The following is a 10757-nucleotide window of genomic DNA, read 5'->3' on the forward strand; positions in this document are numbered from 1 at the left end:
GAATATGCCTAGCCTCGTTTTTCGAGTCCCTTATTACACATAGCGCTGAAACGCATTATGGTACACGATTTGTGTACCAATTGTAAAATGTTTATTTTGTCTTAAATATTGGATATCAGAAGGCCATCTTTTCCCGGCAAGATCACAACATCAATGTTGATTTAAGCCGACAAATAAATCGTGTTTTCAATGTCGAAGATTTTAGATGATATTGAGTTAGAGACTTAGCTACTTTAAATGAAAACACAAAACCACACGATTTTAAAAATGATTATCCTTAAAAATATAGTTCGTATACTTTAATAATAATCCTTTGTTTACAATATAAATTTTAGTCTCGACCGGTTTCATCTGCCATTTAATTTAATTAAAAAAAAGGGTTCTCCCATTCCATTTGATCATACATTTCTTCTTGTGCTTCAGTGGCTAAAAATAAACAGTTCACAAACAAATAATTATTACACTTTAAATGTGTTTGATGCCACATCCTCAACATACTTCCACAGTAGCGGCGTTGCCATTCAAGCATCTTATTAATCTATTTCAATTGTTACGAAATTGTTATAGCTAATATTTGGATAAACGGCACTAATGACAGGATACCATTATTTCTGTATGTCATACTGGGAGGGTTAGTCCAAATGCTGGATAGATCTTGACTCAAATATGTAGTATGTCAGATCAATCTAGCATCTTGATTGATATAGGATGCCAAACTAACTTTAGACGGGTTTATACATTTTTTTTAATTTTTTTTTTTTTGGGGGGGGGGGGGGGGTTACATTCGGTCTAGATCCTAGATGCGTTGATTTACGCAAATACATATTTTACTGGTGCATAGATCTCACCTAGTACTCCAACTTTGTCAAATAGTGCATTGCTTTACAACGACCTGCCTGGTCCAAAATGTACCACCATTACCGGATCTAGGGAGGTTCAAGTGGGACAAATATCCCCCCACCCCCCACGTTAAGTACAAGATTCTGAATAACTTGATCGCTTTTTTTGGCTAAAGGCTTCCCGTATAGCCGTTTATTAGTGATTGGGATTCGAACCTTGGTTGAAACTGATACCTTAATACAAATAAATGTTCATTATTTAAATTTTATTTAACTTGAGTTACCCGCTCGGAATATACCCCAAAATGCACCAAATCGAATCAATTTTCAATAATGTCTGCGGAAGGACCCGCCACCCCTACCCACGCACACGACTTGGGATTTGCGCCGCACTGGATATTATTCTTATTTCATTACATTCGGTGATACATTTGATTGCTGAATGTCTTTCTATGTGGACGAACAAGCCCCGCTGTCGCTATCAACAGCTCAGGTACCGCCTCTCCCCACACACACCCTTCGCCCATGTAATGGTATCTTTAATGGTATCTTTAAGTAGAAGAACAGTTTCTTTGAGATTTATAATAACATAATATAAACTCTGGTATGCCTATTTAAGGGTCATACCTCTTAATTTTACACTTGTTTTCTCTGTTTACGAAGCAGACACAGTCTAATTATACCTTTGCGTAACTGCTGCAACAGCTTCATTAAGATAGTTCGCCGAATAACCCTCGCTCTCATCTTCGGGTCTTGCCTGAAAAAGAAAAGAGCATTCATTAAAATCTTATATCTTTTCGGTCCACTCAGTTGGCATTAATTTCCTGTCTTTATGAGGTAAAGAGATTTAATCACAGATTATAACCCATATAACTAGAGAAAAAACTATTTGAAATTACGGTATAGCTTGCTGGGGCAGCGCGAGTTTCATAATGGTGGATCAATTCAAACGAATTTTGTTTTTGTTTTTGGATCGCTAAATTATTGTCGGATGTGGCAAGAAATGATTCCTTATGGCGAGCAAAGAAGAATCACGGTAAACAATGGACGGTAAGGATTCCAAAATAGCCTTAGATGGGGGAAAGCCTTGTTTTCATATTAGTTGTCTATAGCATTAGCCAGTAACGGGTAGAGGCTACAGCCGAGAAAATCCCTACAGAAGTAACTAGCTCTCCCCTTGGCAGTACAAATGTGAGGCAAGGAAGAGCATCTTATAGTTCACGGGGGGGGGGGGGGGGGGGGGTCTGCGTCGCGTGTACATGTTGACGCGTTCGTAAACGATTGTCTCGTTGATATGATTATTTCTGGGAGAACTCGGCTTGTGTCTAGTCTAGGTCAGCAAGGCATATGTAATTCATGCCCGTCTTTCACGTGGGCTACGATAGTGTTGAATCAAAATTAATCGAAATTTGTGGCGATTCGGCAAAAAAAAAAAAAAAAAATAAAACAAATCGTGGAGAATCGGGAGTAGCTACCAAGCAGTTACAAATAGTTTACGAAAGAGTTACAATAATTCGTGGGTAATCAGGTGAAAAATATGCCGAATGTCCAGGGTTACGACAAAGGTAGCCTACTAAATGAAAGAATCGTCTACGGATTGTAACGATTCAGTTAAGAATAAGCCAAATTCTTTACAAATATACCGAATTCAATTACGAATACACTACGATCTCCTCGAATAATGCAACGAATCGTCCCGAATCTATACTTGTTTTCGATTCGTAGATATATCGTAGACAAATCGTAGACTGTTCGTAAATGATTCTTATTTGGTTCTTACACATTCGTGTTGTCCGTAGCAGTTCGGAGCTCGGACCGAAAGTTTTTGACAAACTGCTACGAATTTAATTCGTAAACATGTCGTAATCTTTTCTTATCGTCCGTAACAGCTTCCTATACTATTCTGTGAAATTTGTGGTCATTCGTGGCTCCCTAAAATTCACGGAACGTCGTCGAAACAGGCAAGAATATCCCGAATCTGTCACGACTTAACTGCGAATACCCCCACCACCCCACGAATTGTTGCCGTATTTGCCGAACAAATCACGATTCCCCCGCGAATTCAAAATCTAGGCATTCCGAAATTCGTAGATCGACAACGAAAGTTTTTGACAATCAAAAAGGTTCGTGGTCGAGCTACGAACAATACGAATGTGTATAAGCACCAAATAAGAATCATTCACGAACTTCAAGACCCGTCTACGATTTATCTAGGAATCGGAAAAAGTTTGGATTTGGGACAATTCGTGAAATTCGTAGCCCATGTGAAAGCCAGGCATTAGCACACTAATGCCTTGGTATCTTCCTTCTATTAAAAGGACGATAGCGAGTTTTACGTAATATTATCTAGATTACCTCAACACGCATATTATTACAGAGACGTCACAACTCACCTTTTGGCAATCGGGTTAACATGGTTTATTTTATAAGTGAAAGTCTCGAGACATGAGTATGTTACATTACATAAGCTGTGGCGACCAAGCCTAAATAGTTATGCCGGAAGTGATCATATTATCCAGATGGTTGTTTTACTCTAGATTAAAAATTTAAATGATATGAAATGAAATGGGGTTTAACGTCCTACTGTTCTGCTCCTATGCTGGGCTAATAAAGACGGGCATACGCCATACAGTATGCTATGAAGGAAATTCTGCCCGGGCAGCGGCACTATCGCCTACTCTTATATCGAATTCCAACTGCCAAGGGATCTTTTACGTGCATTCCAATGTATACACTGGACCTCGGTTTTTCGTCTCATACGAAGGACTAGACAGCTGTCCGTGTACCATTTAATATACGTACATAACTCTATCCAGTTACTAAATACCATTTAAAGATTACATACAAAATGTTATCTTTTTACGGGTTATATACAATTCATTTGATTTTTTTTACCTTTTTCCATTACAGCAAATACCTCCAACTGTAAAAAAGAAAGCAAAATACCAGAAACATCAGTTCTTGTTGCATTTAATTTTTTTATATTATATGCCCACTGTCCACCTATTTAGAAGGGCATATGTTTTGGCCGAATCTTGGTTTTTATAGTATAGTGTACAGAGATTATGCGAAACTAAACCAAAAGTCACTTGGCGCGATATCTTTATTTTGAAATATTAGTACCATCAAATCAAGGACAAAAATATTAATTGTTCTTCGAATTCTTCAAAATAAATTACATGACCACGTAATTTAAGTCGAATGATTTTTTTAGAAGTTATTGGCAGAAATAGTTTCCGCCAGAAACCCACTCGGGCGTATATGTTTGTGTCAGTTCCCTTTAATATCTGATGACAAAGCGTAAGAAAAGATAACATATTGTTCAAGAACAATATTCACAGAGAATAGGGAAGAGTGTCCACGAATACAAATTTCCACTTAAAATACGATATTTACTAATTGTGATTACCTCGTAATTGCTGCACATGTATTTGCTAATAATATTGCATTGTGAATTACGATTGCCAGGTAAATTTCCTTGAAAAATAGATACCCCAACCCTAGATCACTGAAGATTCTTGTCTATTATGAAAAGTGTCCCAATACCGTGGTTACGAATAACCTCTTCCCAGGAAAGTGTCTACAGGACTGCAACAATATGTAGAATACGATATACATGTGGGCTAAAGCTGTAGCCTACGGTAATTTACAGGGCTGTCATAAGATGTAGAATGAATACGATATACATGTGGGCTAAAGCTGTAGCCTACGGTAATGTACAGGACTGCCATAAGATGCAAATGAATACGATATACATGTAGGCTAAAGCTGTGGCCTACGGTAATCTGGGAAGTAAAATAGTCTTAGAAAATGGAATTGCTATAAAATATTCGAATCCACAATATCAAAAATATTAGTTTTTCAGAATTGTGGCATAATGGGTATAATCAACTGGTGATTAAATTAAATACAATGTGAGTCATGGAACTGGATAAAAGTTGATATCACAATTTTCGGCTCTCTCAATATTTTGGCCGCGGACCTTTCTGAGAGGGTAGCAGAAATGGGCATACCATGCGATTAGGATATGATATACCCAGCAAATTCAATACCTGTTGTCAAACGAATGGTACATGTGTTGATACAGCGAACCCTGTGTTTACCCGCTATGCAGGGGATAATAATTTGAATAATCTTGATTAAAGAAAATTTAACAAGCACGACAGTACCATATGGAACCAGGATTGACGCCATTGTCGCCATCTTGGAATTGTCATGTCGTATTAAAAATCGAAATATGTGAATCGCTGCCGATCGGAGAAGATGGGTAGTACTTGGGAACCAGTTTCTAGTTCAAATAATGGATAGGTGTTTCCGATTGATTGGCTTTAGTTATTATTACACGAATATTTTTCGCATGCCAATGGAGTTCAGAAGAATAAGTTCTCAACACTTACCGATAACTCTTCGTTCATGATGATTTGGAAATTTACTTTTCTTTTGTCTGAAGGCATCATAAACCCTTGTTAATCCAACTTGCATTAATGTGTTTCGAGCATAGGCGTTATTGAAGACATCTGGTATATTGATCGATGGAGGCCGATCATCACCATCGTTAGCCACTTTTACTAAATCGTAATAATCCACATCACTTAACGTTTCATCCATTTGTGATTCAGGAATTTCTGATGTAAATGAAATAAAACATTAACAGATGTTGATATTTAAACCGTTACATTCAAAGGTCGTGTAATGTATTTAAAAAAAGTCCATAATGTGCCTCTCATCTCATTGCTAAGCCTTTCTCTGTGTCAAATGAAATGAAATGAAATGGGGTTTAACGTCCTACTGTTCTGCTCCTATGCTGGGCTAATGAAGACGGGCATACGCCATACAGTGTGCAATGAGGGGAATTTTGCCCGGGCAGCGGCACTATCGCCTACCTTTATATCGAATTCCAACTGCCAAGGGATCTTTTACGTGCATTCCATTGTATACACAGGACCTCACTGACAAGGGGGAACCACGCCGGAAAATCTGGATGAACTTTCTCGGCCAATGCAGGGATCGAACACCCCACAAGTGTATAGAGCCGCATGGCAAACTTCCGTTTACATGTTACTCAGTCGGTTATGAGTTGTCTCGCTAACCAGGAGGTCCGCGCGATATACCTGTGTGCTTTCCCCTTGTCAGTGTTCCAGGGTAGGGACTGGTAAGGAACAGTGTCTAGTGGTTCGGATGGAACAGAAAGCGAGACCCCATCTACTCATACCGTGCATGTAAAACAACCATTGCCAGCTGGAATTCGAAATAAGAGTAGGTCGTAGCGCCGCTTTGCGGGCAAATTCTCACTTCTAGCACAATGCATGTCATATGCCTGCCTTCATTACTCCGATTTGTGTAGAGCAAGCGGACTTTTCATTTCAGATTACAAAAAATAACCACAGCTTTCCATTGTGTCTCAATGTTAAAGACTGTGTGTGCTGCTGCTTTTTCTAGATGGCGTTTATACCTAGAAGCCTAAAACGGGAGCTCATACCAGATTAGCCGCCAGTAAATACTGTTTCGCTGTAGTTTAGTAATGAATCCATTATCACGTCGTCGGTTTTGCTTCCTTAACTGTTGGTTGCATTGTACAGCCAAAAGAAAACATTGTGCCTAGTTATTTATAATGGTTTGTAGCCACAAATCAAACATGATATTGAATTTGAAACTTGTGAAAACATGGCAACGCCTATTGCTTATTTTACCAATCAACTATGCAAAATCATCAAATAAGAAAATATCGCCCGAATTCTGACGCTAAACCCAACTCATTTGGAATGTGAACAGTCTTACGTTCAGTTCGTTGAAGTGAGAAAAGGGTACAAATGAAGCGGTGGTAATAGCAGTAAGATTGTACATACCTAAAGACAATACTACTGGTATCATCCATATTGAAGTTACTGTTAAAATCTGCATTAAATCAGGCCACATCTAAAATATACATTGTAAAGAATAATGCTCTTAATAATCTGATTTCGTGTAAAACAAATAATATTAACATACCTTTGGATATTATTGTTGATATTTTTGATATTAATGATAGGATGTTATTAGTCCATGGATCAAGTCAGCGTTGCGATTTTACAATTTTATGTTCCACAGTAATGATGCAGTTATTAACAGCACAATATCTATGGGAAAACAATCACTTAAAGGAGCTAAATCGCTAACATTTGGGACCTAGAAATTGACAAAAATGGGTCGCAACGCATATAATACTGTAATATGAATGTATATAAACTGATTTACATTTAATGGTTTCCGTTTTTACTCCAATTTCAAATCAGTTATGTTCGGCGAAATAAGTCAGCAATCTCAATCGAGTGCAAATTTCTAGCGTCTAGTTATTCTAGTCTACATAACTCCATTTGATTTGGTGCAATGTGGTTAGCCTCGTCCCTCGAGTCTCTCAATACAACTGGGGCTGAAGCGCATTATGGTACACGTTTCGTGTACCAATGTTAGAAAAAGTATTTTATCTTAAATATCGGATATCAGAAGCTCATCTTTTCCCGGTAAGTTTAGAACATCAATCTTGATTTAAATTGACCAATAATTCGTGTTTTCGATGTCGAAGATTTTGGAGGATTTTGAGTTACGGACTTAGGTCCTTTAAAGATTATACACCGTTATTCAAAATTAAAACTAAATGAATACACGTCCTGTAACCTGTCACAAATCGAAACAACATACCAGATCAACGGGATTCAATACTAACTTGAACCTGTCTGTATTTTGTAGATTTTGAATTTGTTACTTATTGAGTGGTACGTTTATAGATTTGGAATTGTTTAACTATTTTGGAATTTGTTACTTATAGTGCTACTTTGAAAATTCTGAAATGGTAACTACTTGAATCGGGACCGAGAATCTGGAGTTTTACTCAAAGACAGACTTCAAAACTTTAAAGAAAACATTGCAATAGCGAAGCTGATGTTCCCCTCCGACATCCCAATAACAAATAGATGTAAATATTAATTAAGTGCATATCTATGTAATGCGTCGAGAAATCAAACTATATCCATAATTAGTCCAGAAAATATTCGATATCGAACATAGTCAAAGTTTTGATGTAGTGAAACTATGCACCAAGTTTTATCAAAGTACTCGTGTCCCAACCTATATTAGTCACCAATGTAATTACCAAGATTTAGCGGAAAATCTTTGTCTTTATATTCAGTCAAGCGATTCACTTCATGGACTTACATTTTACCTCAATTAATAGCAGGGTTCTCATTATCGAACATTTGTAAGATATTGATGGATGGAACGATATTCACCACTATCAACGATATTCACCAATTAAATTGCTTAACCGTCAGGGCATTCATCTAATAAGCAGGAGGTGTCCCAAAAATGTGTGACCGACAGACATGAGATACACTGCCATTTGGAACAAAGCGAACTCTTCGATATATGAAGGAAGATATTTGACGCTGAGTGGCAATGCTTCCTGTATGTTTTTCATCGTCACAGCGTTTGGTTGAAAGTAGGAAAAAATATAAATGTCAACATTTATTTTTTGAGCAAATAACATTTTGGTGGATTAGAACATTATATCGTATTGGATTATTACAAATAAGACCAAAGAAGTTAAATGTCAAAACCAATTGTGACTTAACTATATACGAGGGTATAGCTATAAGAGAGAGAGAGAGAGAGAGAGAGAGAGAGAGAGGGTCATGTGTTAACCTCCACTAGACACAAACTAGGTCATTTAGGGACTTACATATGGTAGTATGTCCAGTTAGTGTCAATTGTATATGAATTAGCGGAGCCTTGGACATTTTTCGTAGAAGAACAACACCTACACGATGAGCAGCTCTTGGACCCGAGATCCTGGCCCAAAGAGTTGTATGTTGACTGGACAATACACGTCATTTCCCCCATTTTGTATTGCGTTTAAAAGCTAAAAGTAAAATCCTCAACAGGCATGTAAACTCACGATCTCTGTCGAAAGTACTTCATTAAAAATATACCCTGTTTACTGTCTTGTTCCCACGGCATAGAGAGATTTTACCCTCAAGATGTGTCCATCTGGTGCCTTTATATGACTTACACGCCGTAAACTACAAACTCTTTTGACAAGCCGCAAACATTTTGTAAATGCGAGTTGTGTCCATCTGGTGCATTTATATGACTTACACACCGTAATCATATAGTCTATTTTGAGAAGCCGCGATTTTATTCACAGTCACGTATTTTGGTTGGCGTCTCTCATATAATTTTCTTGTTTGAGTTCGATGTTGAAAGGTTAAAAGACGAACGAAGTATTAATTAGGAGTATATTTAGCATTGTCGAATGTAAGCCATTGGCCCATTCTGCACACCGAGAACTATCTACTTTGCACTATCTCTAAATCGCCGTCACATCCAAGTAAGTCGTAAAATATTGCATTGCCTTCACTTGAAATCATAAAAGTATACTAACGCTATATTATGTCCAAATGAGTTTGTTGGTTATTAAAAGTAATAATACGGTTGTCGAAGATACTGTCAGATGTGCGGTTACATTTTTCTTGCTTTGGTTCAAATAGCAACGGCAAAATTCTGTATCGACTCAAGCATTCGATGCAGGCACTATACTTACTTCATTGTGAATAAGTCCCAGTTATCATTTGTTTTAATGTGTTTCCGATAGAATTCACAAAGTTTAAAACAATGAATTTTAAATAAGTTTTCTTTTTGTTGCGGTCGAAATATATTGCATTTCAGTAGGATTTTTCTAGTTCGCCACCCATATAGCCGGACGGATTAACCCATGAATTTAAATCTGCTCATACATATTTTTACAACTCTCAACATACGAGCGATAACAAGCCTTTATGGTTAGCAACCTCTTTCTGTTGAAATAGAATGCTAATCCCAGACAGACCGTAAATTAGAAAATCGCGAAGGTCTCGATAGGACTTTTCAAATGACCCTTATAGAACAATCTCTGGAACGGTCACGGTTAATGGCAAATATGTATTTATGAAATAGGCGGACCTTGAGATTAAAAAAACTCATTTTTATAAAACAATCATTAAAAAGGATCCATTAATAATTCTTACTAAAAATTGATAGATGTCACCTTGACTGGGTTGAAGAAAAGCCATGTTTTACCACCATGTATGGGTTAGAAAAACATATTTTGTCATAATAATATCTTGAAATGTTATGCGCCGACAAGAAAGTCTTATTTAATTTAACCGGCACATAAACCCAACAAACAGTTCGATAATTTTACGTGGCCACCATACAAGATACGGTATCGTCAAATAACAAATGCTTTTTGTGCTTCTGATATAAATTAACAACGAATTTATTTTTTCAGAAACTGTATCTTTAAGATTAGTACCTCTTCACATTACCAACACTATATCAGTAGTTTCATCAATATAAAAAGGTATATTTAAAAAATAAACGAGAAGACCTACCCTTTGCATCCGTATTAAGAAAGTGTTGATAAAGCTTAATGCCGAATCCAATTATTTAGTCGATGCTGTTCAAACTTTAGAATTAATAAATATTCTTCCCACCTACACAAAGAAATAGAAAAGAGAGCGTGAATAATTATTATTTTTTGTTAGACTCTGCTCAGTCAATAAATCACGACTTATGAATTGATTCATCGCATGCCACTAATACACCATCTAAATATATAAATATATATAAATAAATATATATATATATATTCTGAAAACAAAATAAAATGATATAAACACCTACAAGACTCATTAATACTCATTAAATGAATGAAGATATGCCCGGAATTATTAATCACTAGAAGTTTGCAGAACAATCAAACGGATAAACTGTATATTCACACATTATTTGTCATACACGAATATCATTGAAAATTAGACCGCATATTTTCCAAACATTATCAAACATGAACCATTGTGCACATTAAAAGAAAGCCCAAATCCAGAAATTTGTAACTGTTAAAGT

General features: G+C 36.7%; 1 long non-coding RNA gene across 3 annotated transcripts; it reads right to left on the bottom strand.

Moving 5' to 3' along the window:
- Positions 1-297: 297 nt before the first annotated feature.
- Positions 298-10332, bottom strand: LOC126831929 (uncharacterized). Of its 3 annotated transcripts, none has more exons than XR_007684427.2 (6): positions 10244-10332; positions 6686-6755; positions 5237-5464; positions 3735-3762; positions 1523-1596; positions 298-426 (listed from the first exon to the last, which is right to left on the bottom strand). It is a non-coding gene; the product is annotated as an uncharacterized LOC126831929 (long non-coding RNA). The 3 variants fall into 3 exon arrangements; XR_007684425.2 differs by lacking the exon at positions 10244-10332 and adding an exon at positions 8804-8937; XR_007684426.2 differs by lacking the exon at positions 10244-10332 and adding an exon at positions 8770-8921.
- Positions 10333-10757: the final 425 nt, after the last annotated feature.

The sequence above is a fragment of the Patella vulgata genome, chromosome 9 (genome assembly GCF_932274485.2).
Source record: "Patella vulgata chromosome 9, xgPatVulg1.2, whole genome shotgun sequence".
In the NCBI taxonomy this organism is placed as follows: domain Eukaryota; kingdom Metazoa; phylum Mollusca; class Gastropoda; family Patellidae; genus Patella; species Patella vulgata.